The sequence below is a fragment of the Bufo gargarizans genome, chromosome 7, assembly GCF_014858855.1.
Source record: "Bufo gargarizans isolate SCDJY-AF-19 chromosome 7, ASM1485885v1, whole genome shotgun sequence".
Classification (NCBI taxonomy): domain Eukaryota; kingdom Metazoa; phylum Chordata; class Amphibia; order Anura; family Bufonidae; genus Bufo; species Bufo gargarizans.
This window is the reverse complement of record NC_058086.1, coordinates 120,908,941-120,924,436: the sequence shown is the minus strand read 5'-3', so window position 1 is coordinate 120,924,436 and position 15,496 is coordinate 120,908,941.

Sequence of the window (15,496 nt, the reverse complement as noted above, 5' to 3'; positions counted from 1 at the left end):
TTTGGTGGAGACAGATAGTTTTAAAGGCCTTATAGCAGTGGCTGTCCCACAGTTTGTCGTGCTCAGCAACCATTACTTTTACAGGAGAGCCATTCCTTCCCTGCACAACCAAGTAGGGGACACAATTAGGTGTGCACTGCGCAATGTCATCTGTGTCAAGGTGCACCTGACTATGGATACGTGGACCAGTAGGCACGGTCAGGGACATTATATCTCCATAACAGCACACTGTTGGTAAATGCAGTGGTGGCTGGGCATCAGGCGGATAGCAGTTTGGCGCATGTCCTTCCACCACCGAGGATTGCAGGACGCTTCAGTTTGCCTCCTGTTGCTTTGAACTCCTACTCTGCTTCCTCATCCTCTACCAGCTCCTCATCCGGTCAGCGTAACACCTTTGCCACCAACTTTAGCACAGCCAGTGGTAAACGAAAGCAGGCAGTTTTAAAACTTATCTGTTTGGGGGACAAACCCCACACTGTGCAGCAGCTGTGGACGGGCCTTGAACGACAGACCAATGAGTAGTTTATGCTTCATGCCTGGCCTGTTGGTGTACGATAATGGGCAAAATCTCGTAGCAGCTCTGGGACTAGCCAGTTTGATGCACATCCCTTGCCTGGCGCATGTGCTGAATTTGGTGGTGCAGAGATTCCTTAAAAATTACCCCGATATGTCAAAGCTGCTGCATAAAGTGCGGGCCATCTGTGCACGCTTTCGGCATTCTCACCCTGCTGCTGCTCGCATGTCAGATCTGCAGCGTAACTTCGGCCTTCCCGCTCACCTCCTCATATGCGACATGCCCACAAGGTGGAACTCGACCTTGCACATGCTGGCCAGACTGTGCGATCAGCAGCAGGCGATAGTGGAGTTTTAGCTGCAGCATGCATGGGTCAGTCGCTCTGCGGAACAGCACCACTTCACCACCAATGACTGGGTCTCCATGCGAGACCTGTGTTCCTTGTTGCGCTGTTTCGAGTACTCCACCAACATGGCCAGTACCGATAACGCCGTTCTCAGAGTTACTATCCTACTTCTATGCCTCCTTGAAAAAACGCTCCTGGCGACGAAGAAAGTGAATGTGGCACAGGAGGAGGAGGAAGAAGAAGGATCATTTTGTAGGGCTTCCGGCCATTCATTCTCAAGTGGCTCTGAGGGTGGGTTCCTGCACCCACAAATGCCAGGTACACAATTGTCCAGCTAGGGCACAGTTCTGGAGGATAACAAGGTGGAGGATGAGGAGGAGGAGATGGGGGGAGGAGGAACTGTGTTTACAGCAGGGTGGCACCCAGACCAGCTCATGGCTATCACTGGTGCGTGGCTGGGGGGATACAAACGACACAGACGATACACCTCCCACAGAGGACAGCTTTTTGTTGTCTCTGGGCAGCCTGGCACACATGAGCGATTATATGCTGCAGTGTCTCCACAACGACCGCCAAGTTGCCCACATTCTAACTTGTGCTGATTACTGGGTGGCCACGCTGCTGGATCCCCGTTACAAGGTCAACATACCATCCTTAATTCGCTCACTGAAGTGTGATCGTAAGATGTGCGAGTACAATTGCACGTTGGTTGACATGCTGCTGATGGCATTCCCACCTTACATCGGGGACACAGTGGAAGCACAAGGTGGAAGCAGAGGATGAGGAAGAGGTCGCCAATGCAGCTGGGGCACCGCCAGCACCTCAGAAGGCAGGGTTAGCATGGCCGAAATGTGGAAAATCTTTGTCAGCTCGCCACAACAACCAGCACCACCAGCTAATATGGAACGTCTTAGCAGGAGGCAGCATTTCACCAACATGGTGGAGCAGTATGTGTGCACATGCCTACACGTAGTGAATGACGGGTCTGCCCCCTTCAACTTCTGGGTCTCCAAATTGGGCACTTGCCCTGAGCTTGCCCTTTACGCCTTGGAGGTGCTGACCTGCCCTGCAGCCAGTGTATTATCTGAACGTGTGTTTTGCACGGCAGGGGGCTTCATCAAAGACAAGCACAGCCGCCTGTCCACAGCCAATGTGGACAAGCTCACGTTCATTAAAATGAACCAGGCATGGATCCGTACCTTGTGCAGAATAGACATGTATACCTGCACTAACCAGCCATTGTTACACTGCAGCGAAATTGCTTATTCTTGTATTTTGGATATTTCACACTCTTTTAGAGTGTACCCTAATAAAAAAAAAATTAAATTAAAATTAAAACCTGTGTTGGCTACCTCGTCCTCATCCACTGCCTCTTCCACCTACACCGCTACGTCCACCGCCTCTTTAAACTCCTACTCCATATGGAACTCCACTAGAGTTGAGCGGACACCTGGATGTTCGGGTTCGAGAAGTTCGGCCGAACTTCCCGGAAATGTTCGGGTTCGGGATCCGAACCCGATCCGAACTTCGTCCCGAACCCGAACCCCATTGAAGTCAATGGGGACCCAAACTTTTCAGCACTAAAAAGGCTGTAAAACAGCCCAGGAAAGGGCTAGAGGGCTGCAAAAGGCAGCAACATGTAGGTAAATCCCCTGCAAACAAATGTGGATAGGGAAATGAATTAAAATAAAAATAAAATAAATAAAAATTAACCAATATCATTTGGAGAGAGGTCCCATAGCAAAGAATCAGGCTTCACGTCAGCCACCACTGCAACAGTCCATTGTCATATATTTAGGCCCAGCACCCAGGCAGAGGAGAGAGGTCCCGTAACAGAGGATCTGGCTTCATGTCAGCAGAGAATTAGTCTGCATGTCATAGCAGAGAATGAGGCTTCACGTCAGCCACCACTGCAACAGTCCATTCGCATATATTTAGGCCCAGCACACAGGCAGAGGAGAGAGGTCCCGTAACAGAGAATCTGTCTTCATGTCAGCAGAGAATTAGTCTGCATGTCATAGCAGAGAATCAGGCTTCACGTCACCCACCACTGTAACAGTCCAGACAGAGGAGAGGTTCATTCAACATTGGGTAGCCTCACAATATAATGTAAAATGAAAATAAAAATAGGATTGAATGAGGAAGTGCCCTGGAGTACAATAATATATGGTTAAGGGGAGGTAGTTAATATCTAATCTGCACAACGGACGGACAGGTCCTGTGGGATCCATGCCTGGTTCATTTCTATGAACGTCAGCTTGTCCACATTGGCTGTAGACAGGCGGCTGCGTTTGTCTGTAATGACTCCCCCTGCCGTGCTGAATACAGGTTCAGACAAAACGCTGGACGCCGGGCAGGCCAGCACCTCCAAGGCATAAAAGGCTAGCTCTGGCCACGTGGACAATTTAGAGACCCAGAAGTTGAATGGGGCCGAACCATCAGTCAGTACGTGGAGGGTTGTGCACACATACTGTTCCACCATGTTAGTGAAATGTTGCCTCCTGCTAACACGTTGCGTATCAGGTGGTGGTGCAGTTAGCTGTGGCGTGTTGACAAAACTTTTCCACATCTCTGCCATGCTAACCCTGCCCTCAGAGGAGCTGGCCGTGACACAGCTGCCTTGGCGACCTCTTGCGCCTCCTCTGCCTTGGCCTTGGGCTTCCACTTGTTCCCCTGTGACATTTGGGAATGCTCTCAGTAGCGTGTCTACCAACGTGCGCTTGTACTCGCGCATCTTCCTATCACGCTCCAGTGCAGGAAGTAAGGTGGGCACATTGTCTTTGTAGCGTGGATCCAGCAGGGTGGCAACCCAGTAGTCCGCACACGTTAAAATGTGGGCAACTCTGCTGTCGTTGCGCAGGCACTGCAGCATGTAGTCGCTCATGTGTGCCAGGCTGCCCAGGGGTAAGGACAAGCTGTCCTCTGTGGGAGGCGTATCGTCATCGACCTGCCATTCCCCCCAGCCACGCACCAGTGATGGGCCCGAGCTGCGTTGGGTGCCACCCCGCTGTGACCATGATTCATCCTCATCCTCCTCCACCTCCTCCTCATCATCGTCCTCCTCGTCCTCCAGTAGTGGGCCCTGGCTGGCCACATTTGTACCTGGCCTCTGCTGTTGCAAAAAAACTCCCTCTGAGTCACTTCGAAGAGACTGACCTGAAAGTGCTAAAAATGACCCCTCTTCCTCCTCTTTCTCCTCCTCCTGGGCCACCTCCTGTTCCATCATCGCCCTAAGTGTTTTCTCAAGTAGACATAGAAGTGGTATTGTAACGCTGATAACGGCGTCATCGCCACTGGCCATGTTGGTGGAGTACTCGAAACAGCGCAACAGGGCACACAGGTCTCGCATGAAGGCCCAGTCATTGGTGGTGAAGTGGTGCTGTTCCGCAGTGCGACTGACCCGTGCGTGCTGCAGCTGAAACTCCACTATGGCCTGCTGCTGCTCGCACAGTCTGTCCAGCATGTGCAAGGTGGAGTTCTACCTGGTGGGCACGTCGCATATGAGGCGGTGAGCGGGAAGGCCGAAGTTACGCTGTAGCGCAGACGGCAGGATGTGAACGCCGGAAGCGCGAACAGACGGCCCGCACTTTATGCAGCAGCTCTGACATGTCGGGGTAGTTGTGAATGAACTTCTGCACCACCAAATACAGCACATGCGCCAGGCAAGGGATGTGCGTCGAACCGGCTAGTCCCAAAGCTGCAACGAGATTTCGCCCATTATCGCACACCACCAGGCCGGGCTTGAGGCTCACCGGCAGCAACCACTCGTCGGTCTGTTGTTCTATACCACGCCACAACTCCTGTGCGGTGTGGGGCCTGTCCCCCAAACATATGAGTTTCATAATGGCCTGCTGACGTTTACCCCGGGCTGTGCTGAAGTTGGTGGGGAAGGTGTGTGGCTGACTGGATGAGCAGGTGGAAGAAGAGGAGGAGGAAGCCGAGAAGGAGGAGGTGGCAACAGGAGGCAAAGAATGTTGCCCTGCGATCCTTGGCGGCGGAAGGACGTGCGCCAAACAGCTCTCCGTCTGGGGCCCAGCTGCCACTACATTTACCCAGTGTGCAGTTAGGGAGATATAGCGTCCCTGGCCGTGCTTACTGGTCCACGTATCTGTGGTTAGGTGGACCTTGCTACAGATGGCGTTGTGCAGTGCACACTTGATTTTATCGGATACTTGGTTGTGCAGGGAAGGCACGGCTCTCTTGGAGAAGTAGTGGCGGCTGGGAACAACATACTGTGGGACAGCAAGCGACATGAGCTGTTTGAAGCTATCTGTGTCCACCAGCCTAAATGACAGCATTTCATAGGCCAGTAGTTTAGAAATGCTGGCATTCAGGGCCAGGGATCGAGGGTGGCTAAGTGGAAATTTACGCTTTCTTTCAAATGTTTGTGAGATGGAGAGCTGAACGCTGCCGTGTGACATGGTTGGGATGCTTGGTGACGGAGGTGGTGGTGGTGTTGGTGGTACATCCCCTGTTTGCTGGGCGGCAGGTGCCAACGTTCCTCCAGAGGCGGAGGAAGAGGCCGAGGCGGCAGCAGCAGAAGAGGCCGAGGCGGCAGCAGCAGAAGAGGCCAAGGCGGCAGCAGCAGAAGAGGTAGCAGGGGGAGCCTGAGTGACTTCCTTGTTTTTAAGGTGTTAACTCCACTGCAGTTCATGCTTTGCATGCAGGTGCCTGGTCATGCAGGTTGTGCTAAGGTTCAGAACGTTAATGCCTCGCTTCAGGCTCTGATGGCACAGCGTGCAAACCACTCGGGTCTTGTCATCAGCACATTGTTTGAAGAAGTGCCATGCCAGGGAACTCCTTGAAGCTGCCTTTGGGGTGCTCGGTCCCAGATGGCGGCGGTCAGTAGCAGGCGGAGTCTCTTGGCGGCGGGTGTTCTGCTTTTGCCCACTGCTCCCTCTTTTGCTACGCTGTTGGCTCGGTCTCACCACTGCCTCTTCCTCCGAACTGTGAAAGTCAGTGGCACGACCTTCATTCCATGTGGGGTCTAGGACCTCATCGTCCCCCGCATCGTCTTCCACCCAGTCTTGATCCCTGACCTCCTGTTCAGTCTGCACACTGCAGAAAGACGCAGCAGTTGGCACCTGTGTTTCGTCATTATCAGAGACTTGCTGAGGTATTCCCATGTCCTCATCATCAGGAAACATAAGTGGTTGTGCGTCAGTGCATTCTATGTCTTCCACCGCTGGGGAAGGGCTAGGTGGATGCCCTTGGGAAACCCTGCCAGCAGAGTCTTCAAACAGCATAAGAGACTGCTGCATAACTTGAGGCTCAGACAGTTTCCCTGATATGCATGGGGGTGATGTGACAGACTGATGGGGTTGGTTTTCAGGCGCCATCTGTGCGCTTTCTGCAGAAGACTGGGTGGGAGATAATGTGAACGTGCTGGATCCACTGTCGGCCACCCAATTGACTAATGCCTGTACCTGCTCAGGCCTTACCATCCTTAGAACGGCATTGGGCCCCACCATATATCGCTGTAAATTCTGGCGGCTACTGGGACCTGAGGTAGTTGGTACACTATGACGTGTGGATGTGGCAGAACGGCCACGTCCTCTCCCAGCACCAGAGGGTCCACTAACACCAACACGACCATGTCTACGTCCGCGTCCCTTACTAGATGTTTTCCTCATTGTTATTGTTCACCACAACAACAAAAATATTATTTGGCCCAATGTATTGTATTCAAATTCAGCTGAATATAAATTTGAGGCCTTGTATTTAGACGGTGGGTGACAGGTATAGGTTTACTGACAGAATTAGACTTGGAAATGCACAGTAGTGGGTGTGTGAAGTTATTCTGAATGACCCTATGTGCACCTTGAATATGATATACCCTTTTAGGGATAGATTTCAAATAGCTCTGATACAGCAGAAACCACTAAATTATGAAATTGCTAAATTGGGAATTGTATTTCAACCCAGAACAAAAACTGTGCTTGGACGGACACTAAATAACTTGCCCAGCCACAACAGTACAGCAGTAACGACAGATTTAGCAGGATATAAATTTGAGGCCTAGTATTTAGGCGCTGGGTGACAGGTATAGGTTTACTGACAGAATTAGACTTGGAAATGCACAGTAGCGGGTGTGTGATGTTATTCTGAATGACCCTATGTGCACATTGAATATGATATACCCTTTTAGGGATAGATTTCAAATAGCTCTGAAACAGCAGAAACCACTAAATTATGAAATTGCTAAATTGGGAATTGTATTTCAACCCAGAACAAAAACTGTGCTTGGACGGACACTAAATAACTTGCCCTGCCACAGCAATAACCACAGATTTAGCTGGATATAAATTTGAGGCCTAGTATTTAGGCGCTGGGTGACAGGTATAGGTTTACTGACAGAATTAGACTTGGAAATGCACAGTAGCGGGTGTGTGAAGTTATTCTGAATGACCCTATGTGCACCTTGAATATGATATACCCTTTTAGGGATAGATTTCAAATAGCTCTGATACAGCAGAAACCACTAAATTATGAAATTGCTAAATTGGGAATTGTATTTCAACCCAGAACAAGAAATGTGCTTGAACGGACACTAAATAACTCGCCCAGCTACAGCACTAAGGACAGATTTAGCGGGATATAAATTTGAGGCCTAGTATTTAGGCGCTGGGTGACAGGTCTGGGTTTAGTGCCAGAATTAGACTTGGAAATACACAGTAGCGGGTGTGTGTGAAGTTATTCTGAATGACCCAATGTGCACCTTGAATATTATATACCCTTTTAGGGATAGATTTCAAATAGCTCTGATATAGCAGAAACCACTAAATTATGAAATTGCTAAATTGGGAATTGTATTTCAACCCAGAACAAAAACTGTGCTTTGACGGACACTAAATAACTTGCCCAGCCACAACAGTACAGCAGTAACGACAGATTTAGCAGGATATAAATTTGAGGCCTACTATTTAGGCGCTGGTTGACAGGTATACGTTTACTGACAGAATTAGACTTAGAAATGCACTGTAGCAGGTGTGTGAAGTTATTCAGAATGACCCTATGTGCACCTTGAATATTATATACCCTTTTAGGGATAGATTTCAAATAGCTCTGATACAGCAGAAACCACTAAATTATGAAATTGCTAAATTGGGAATTGTATTTCAACCCAGAACAAAAACTGTTCTTGGACGGGCACTAAATAACTTGCCCAGCCACAACAGTACAGCAGTAACGACAGATTTAGCAGGATATAAATTTGAGGCCTAGTATTTAGGCGCTGGGTGACAGGTATAGGTTTACTGACAGAATTAGACTTGGAAATGCACAGTAGCGGGTGTGTGAAGTTATTCTGAATGACCCTATGTGCACCTTGATTATGATATACCCTTTTAGGGATAGATTTCAAATAGCTCTGATACAGCAGAAACCACTAAATTATGAAATTGCTGAATTGGGAATTGTATTTCAACCCAGAACAAAAACTGTGCTTTGACGGGCACTAAATAACTTGCCCAGCTACAGCAGTAACGACAGATTTAGCTGGATATAAATTTGAGGCCTAGCATTAAGGCGCTGGGTGACAGGTATAGGTTTACTGACAGAATTAGACTTGGAAATGCACAGTAGCGGGTGTGTGAAGTTATTCTGAATGACCCTATGTGCACCTTGAATATGATATACCCTTTTAGGGATAGATTTCAAATAGCTCTGATACAGCAGAAACCACTAAATTATGAAATTGCTAAATTGGGAATTGTATATCAACCCAGAACAAAAAATGTGCTTTGACGGACACTAAATAACTTGACCAGCCACACCAGTAACGACAGATTTAGCTGGATATAAACTTGAGGCCTAGTATTTAGGCGCTGGGTGACAGGTATACGTTTACTGACAGAATTAGACTGGGATATGGCCAAAAAATAACCACACTATTGATGGTTAAATGCACTTGGTGTGACAGCTTGACCAACCACACTACTGAGGGTTAAATGCACTTGGTGACAGGCGCAGCTAGCCCCTGATGTAGTATATGGCCAAAAAATATACAGACTATTGCTGGTTAAATGCACTTGGTGTGACAGCTTCACCCTGATGTAGGCTTTAGCCAAAAAACAACCACACTATTGAGGGTTAAATGCACTTGGTCGCAGCTTGTGCTGGCGCACCACAAGACACAAAATGGCCGCCGATCACCCCAGAAAAAAGTGACTGACAAACGGTCTAGGCAGCCTAAAAAAAGTGAGCAATTGAGTATCAGCAGCTCAATGATCCACAGCTGCAGATCGATCAATCAATCAAGTCCTTTGGAGGAGTTAATCTGCCTAATCTCGCCCTACTGTCGCAGCCGCAACCTCTCCCTATGCTGATCAGAGCAGAGTGACGGGCGGCGCTATGTGACTCCAGCTTAAATAGAGGCTCATATGGTGCTCTGGCCAATCACAGCCATGCCAATAGTAGGCATGGCTGTGATGGCCTCTTGGGGCAAGTAGTATGACGCTTGTTGATTGGCTGCTTTGCAGCCTTTCAAAAAGCGCCAAGAAAGCGACGAACACCGAACCCGGACTTTTACGAAAATGTCCGGGTTCGGGTCCGTGTCACGGACACCCCAAAATTCGGTACGAACCCGAACTATACAGTTCGGGTTCGCTCATCCCTAGTCATAAAATGTGATCTGATCTTCATCTATGTCACAACAATAGACAATCATAGTCTGCTTAAACTAATAACACACAAAGAATTAAATGTTACCATGTTTTTATTGAACACACCATGTAAACATTCACAGTGCAGGTGGAAAAAGTATGTGAACCCTTCGATTTAATAACTGGTTCAACCACCGTTGGCAGCAATAACTTCAACCAAACGTTTCTTGTAGTTGCAGATCAGACATGCACAACGGTCAGGAGTAATTCTTGACCATTCCTCTTTATAGAACTGTTTCATTTCAGCAATATTCTTGTGATGTCTGGTGTGAAACGCTTTCTTGAGGTCATGCCACAGCATCTCAATCGGGTTGAGGTCAGGACTCTGACTGGGCCACTCCAGAAGGCGTATTTTCTTGTTTAAGCCATTCTGTTGTTGATTTACTTCTATGCTTTGGGTCGTTGTCCTGTTGCAACACCCATCTTCTGTTGAGCTTCAGCTGGTGGATAGATCGCCTTAAGTTCTCCTGCAAAATGTCTTGATAACCTTGGGTATTCATTTTTCCTTCGATGATAGCAATCCGTCCAGGCCCTGACGCAGCAAAGCAGCCCCAAACCATGATGCACCCACCACCATACTTCACAATTGGGATGAGGTTTTGATGTTGGTGTGCTGTGCCTCTTTTTCTCCACATATAGTGTTGTGTGTTTCTTCCAAACAACTGAACTTTGGTTTCATCTGTCCAAAGAATATTTTGCCAGTACTGCTGTGGAACATCCAGGTGCTCTTGTGCAAACTGTAAATGTGCAGCAATGTATTTTTTGGACAGCAGTGGCTTCCTCTGTGGTATCCTCCCATGAAATCCATTTTGATTAGTGTTTTATGTATCATAGATTTGCTAACAGAGATGTTAGCATATGCCAGAGACTTTTGTACGTCTTTAGCTGACACTTTAGGATTCTACTTAACCCTATTGAGCAGTCTGTGCTGTGCTCTTGCAGTCATCTTTACAGGATGGCCAATCCTAGGGAGAGTAGCAGCAGTGCTGAACTTTCTCAATTTATAGACAATTTGTTTTACCGTGGACTGATTAACAGCAAGGCTTTTAGAGATACTTTTATAACCCTTTCCAGCTTTATGCAAATCAACAATTCTTAATCGTAGGTCTTCTGAGAGCTCTTTTGTGTGAGGCATCATTCACATCAGGCAATGCTTCTTGTGAAACGCAAACCCAGAACTGGTGTGTGTTTTTTATAGGGCAGGGCAGCTGTAACAAACACCTCCAATCTTATCTCATTGATTGGACTCCAGTTGGCTGACACCTCACTCCAATTAGCTCTTGGAGATGTCATTAGTCTAAGGGTTCACATACTTTTTCCACCTGCACTTTGAATGTTTACATGGTGTGTTCAATAAAAACATGGTAACATTTATTTCTTTGTGTGTTATTAGTTTAAGCAGACTGTGATTGTCTATTGTTGTGACTTAGATGAAGATCAGATCACATTTTATGACCAATTTGTGCAGAAAACCATATGATTCCAAAGGGTTCACATACTTTTTCTTGCAACTGTATATATATATATATATATATATATATATATATATAGGCAAAAGAAGTAGGACTGCACTCCGGAATAGTGGTAAAAAGCAAATAGTGGTTTATTCACCCATGATATAGCAAGACTTGCCATATCATGGGTGAATAAACCACTATTTGTTTTTTACCACTATTCCACTATTCCGAAGTGCAGTCCTACTTCTTTTGCCTATACTATTAGAGATTGCCGTTACCCTACGTTGGACCTTGCACCCACACTCTGGTTGGTGCTCCCACTATACTATTCTTCTATATATATATATATATAAAAAGAAAAATGTGTGGCAGCACCAATATATGCCAAAAAGAGAAAATAGGGTGCTAGGTCCAGGGAATTCACTGCTTACCCTTGTATTTAGACGAAAACGGACAGCAACTCCAAGTAGTACAAAAAATAATACTTTTATACTATTATTTTTTGTACTACTTGGAGTTGCTGTCCGTTTTCGTCTATATATATATATATATATATATATATATATATATATATAATTGCAGTTGACTGCCCCTGTGTGTCAGGCCCACAGTCTGTACTGTGCCCACTGCCAGTGCACACCACTCATATCTGGTGGCACAGTACCTTGCAGATAAAAAAGTAATTTAATTTTTTTCTCTGTAATACAATTGCAGTTTTCTTGCCAGTGTGTGTCAGGCCCGCAGACTGTACTGTGCCCACAGACCACTATTCATATCTCGTGGCACAGTACCTTGCAGATAAAAAAGTAATAAAATTTTTTGCTCTGCAATATAATTGCAGTTGCCTGCCATTGAGTGTAAGGCCCACAGACTGTATTGTGCCCACTGCCAGTGCCCACCACTCATATCTGGTGGCACAGTACCTTGCAGATAAAAAAGTAATACATTTTTTTCTCTGTAATATAATTGGAGTTGCCTGTCAGTGTGTGACAGGCCCACAGACTGTACTGTGCCCACTGCCAGTGCCCACCACTCATATCTGGTGGCACAGTACCTTTCAGATAAAAAAGTAATACAATTTTTTCTCTGTAATATACTTGCAGTTGCCTGCCAGTGTGTGTCAGGCCCACAGACTGTACTGTGCCCACTGCCCACCACTCATATCGGGTGGCACAGTGCCTTGCACGCATAGTACCCCTATTCTAAAAAAAAAAACAGGCAGAGGCAGGCCACCCTGCAGGGGCCGTCGTGGTCGTGGTACTGTGATTTCCTTTGGCCCTAGAATAATGCCCAGTGTTCAGAGGCCACGTACCCTGAACTCGAAAAGTTCTGAGGACATAGTTGACTGGCTAACACAGGACACCCAATCTTCTACAGATTCCGCTGTGAACCTTGACGCACCATCCTCCTATAGCTCTGCTTCGGGCACCTCTCAAGTTACCACTCGCCCGCCCGCCCGCCTGTCGCCACCACCAACACTAGCACCACAGCGCTTCACTTGATCTGTCAGGTGAGTCATTTACACATCAGTTGGAAGAAATGAGTGATGCGTATCCATTATTGCCAGAGGATGTAGATAATAGGGATATGTCTCAGTCAGGCATCATTACACACATGAACGTACGGTGTGATGATGATGTGCTGTTCCTTTGCTGAGTTGTCAGATACAAGTGAAGCGGTTGATGATGACGATGTGTCCGTGGATGTCACGTGGGTGCCCGCTCGAAGAGAAGAAGAAGAGGGGGAAAGTTCAGATGGGGAGACAGAGAGGAGGAGGAGACGAGTTGGAAGCAGTGGGAGGTCGTCGCAAGGAGCTAGTGGCACAGTCAGAGAGCATGTATCGGCACCCGGGGTCAGCCAGACAGCACGCCAATCAACGCATGCTGTTGCCACCACCAGAATGCCGTCATTGCAAAGCTCAGCAGTGTGGCATTTTTTTGTGTGTGTCTGCCTCTGATAACAGCGATGCCATTTGCAACCTGTGCCAAAAGAAACTGAGTTGTGGGAAGTCCAACACCCACCTAGGTACAACTGCTTTGTGAAGGCACATGATCTCACATCACAAACGCCTATGGGATCAACACATGATGAGTACAAGCAGCACACAAACTCAAAGCCACCATCCTCCTCCTGGTCCAGCATCTTCAGCCACGTCAACCACTGCTGTCCTCCTTGCCCCCTCTCAACCAACCGCCACTCCGCCTCTCACCTTCAGCAGTTCCTGCTCATCTGCCTACAGTCAGGTGTCTGTCAAGGAAATGTTTGAGCGTAAGAGTCACCCCCTTGCCCGGCGTCTGACAGCTGGCTTGTCGGAACTGTTAGCCTGCCAGCTTTTACCATACAAGCTGGTGGAGTCTGAGGCCTTCAAAAAATCCCCAACCTTTACTCTATTGCGGATAAGGAAGTCATGGCATGTCTGGCACACAGTGTTGGGGCAAGGGTCCACCTGACCACTGATACCTGGTCTGCACAGCACGGTCAGGGCATGTATATCACCTACACTGCACATTTGGTAAACCTGCTGGCAGCTGCCAAGCATGGAGTGCGTGGCTCTTCAGAGGAGTTGGTGACACCACCACGACTTGCAGGCCGGCCTAATGCCATGTCCTCTACGCCTCCTACTCTATCCTCTTTGCTAACATCCTCGGTTGAGTCCTCTTCTGCTGCTGTGTCTTGCGCCACATCAACTGCACCCCCCAGCTCCCCAGGGGCTATTCCACATGCCGGATACGACAGTGTCACGCCATCTTGGGGTTGACTTGCCTGAAAGCAGAGAGTCACACCGGACCAGCACTCCTGTCCACCCTGAACGCACAGGGGGATCAGTAGCTGACTCCGCACCAACTGGAGATCGGCAAAGTGGTGTGTGACAACAGAAGCAAATTGTTGGCGGCATTGAATTTGGGCAAGTTGACACATGTGCCGTGCATGGCACATGTGTTGAATCTGATCGTACAACGCTTTGTGCATAAGTACCCAGGATTACAGGACGTCCTCAAGCAGGCCAGGAAGGTGTGTGGCCATTTCAGGTGTTCCTACATGGCCATGGCGCACTTTTCCGATATTCAGTGGCGAAACAACATGCCAGTGAGGTGCTTGATTTGCGACAGCCCGACACGTTAGAATTCAACACTCTTAATGTTTGACCGCCTGCTCCAACAAGAAAAAGCCGTCAACGAGCATTTGTATGACCGGGGTGTTAGGACAGCCACTGCAGAGCTGGGTATTTTTTTGCCACATTACTGGACGCTCATGCGCAATGCCTGTAGACTCATGCGTGCTTTTGAGGAGGTGACAAACCTAGTCAGTCGCACCGAAGGGACCAACCGCAACATCGTCCCATTTGTTTTCTTCCTGGAGCGTGCCCTGCGAAGAGTGCTGGATCAGGCCTTAGATGAGCGTGAAGAGGAAGAGTTGTGGTCACCATCACCACCAGAAACAGCCTTATCAGCATTGCTTGCTGGACCTGCAGTAACGCTGGAAGAGGAGTCTGAGAAAGAGGAGTCAGAGGAGGAATGTGGATTTGAGGAGGAGGAAGACCAACCACAGCAGGCATCCCAGGGTTCTCGTTGTCACTTATCTGGTACCCATGGTGTTGTACGTGGCTGGGGGGAAGAACAGACCTTCAATGAGATCAGTGAGGACGAGGAATGGGACATGAGTAGCTCGGCATCCAACCTTGTGCAAATGGGGTCTTTCATGCTGTCATGCCTGTTGAGGGACCCTCGTATAAAAAGGCTGAAGGAGAACGACCTGTACTGGGTGGCCACGCTACTATGCCCTGGTATAAGCAGAAAGTGGCTGAAATGTTACCGTATTGCCGGAAGTCGGAAAGGATGCAGCAGTTCCAAAACAAGTTAAAAAGTATGCTTTATACAGCGTATAAAGAGGAGAGAATATTTAAAAGAAGAAAAACTGCTACAAGAGGACATAGTTTTAAATTAGCGGGGCAAAGGTTTAAAAGTAATATCAGGAAGTATTACTTTACTGAGAGAGTAGTGGATGCATGGAATAGCCTTCCTGCAGAAGTGGTAGCTGCAAATACAGTGAAGGAGTTTAAGCATGCATGGGATAGGCATAAGGCCATCCTTCATATAAGATAGGGCCAGGGGCTACTTAGTATATTGGGCAGACTAGATGGGCCAAATGGTTCTTATCTGCCGACACATTCTATGTTTCTATGTTTCTATGTATAAGGGTATTGTCACAGCACAACGGGAATCTATATGAAACAAAAGGTGCAGTAACGTATTAAAACCTAACTTTTATTAGGAAAATTAAGATCCCAGGATTGGGAAAAAGAACCCCTAACAGACAAACAATACACAGACAACAGCAGGGAACCTGGGGTAACAGGTCACCTTATGGTCAAGTCCGCATTACCGCCTCTGGACAGGGCGGAAGTAGGACTGTTGGACCAATAAACATAATCGGAGTAAAGACCACAGAGGTGTGCCAGAGGTCTATAGATATGCCAATAGGCAAAAGAAAAGGGTGGGTCTTACCGGTGGTGGAT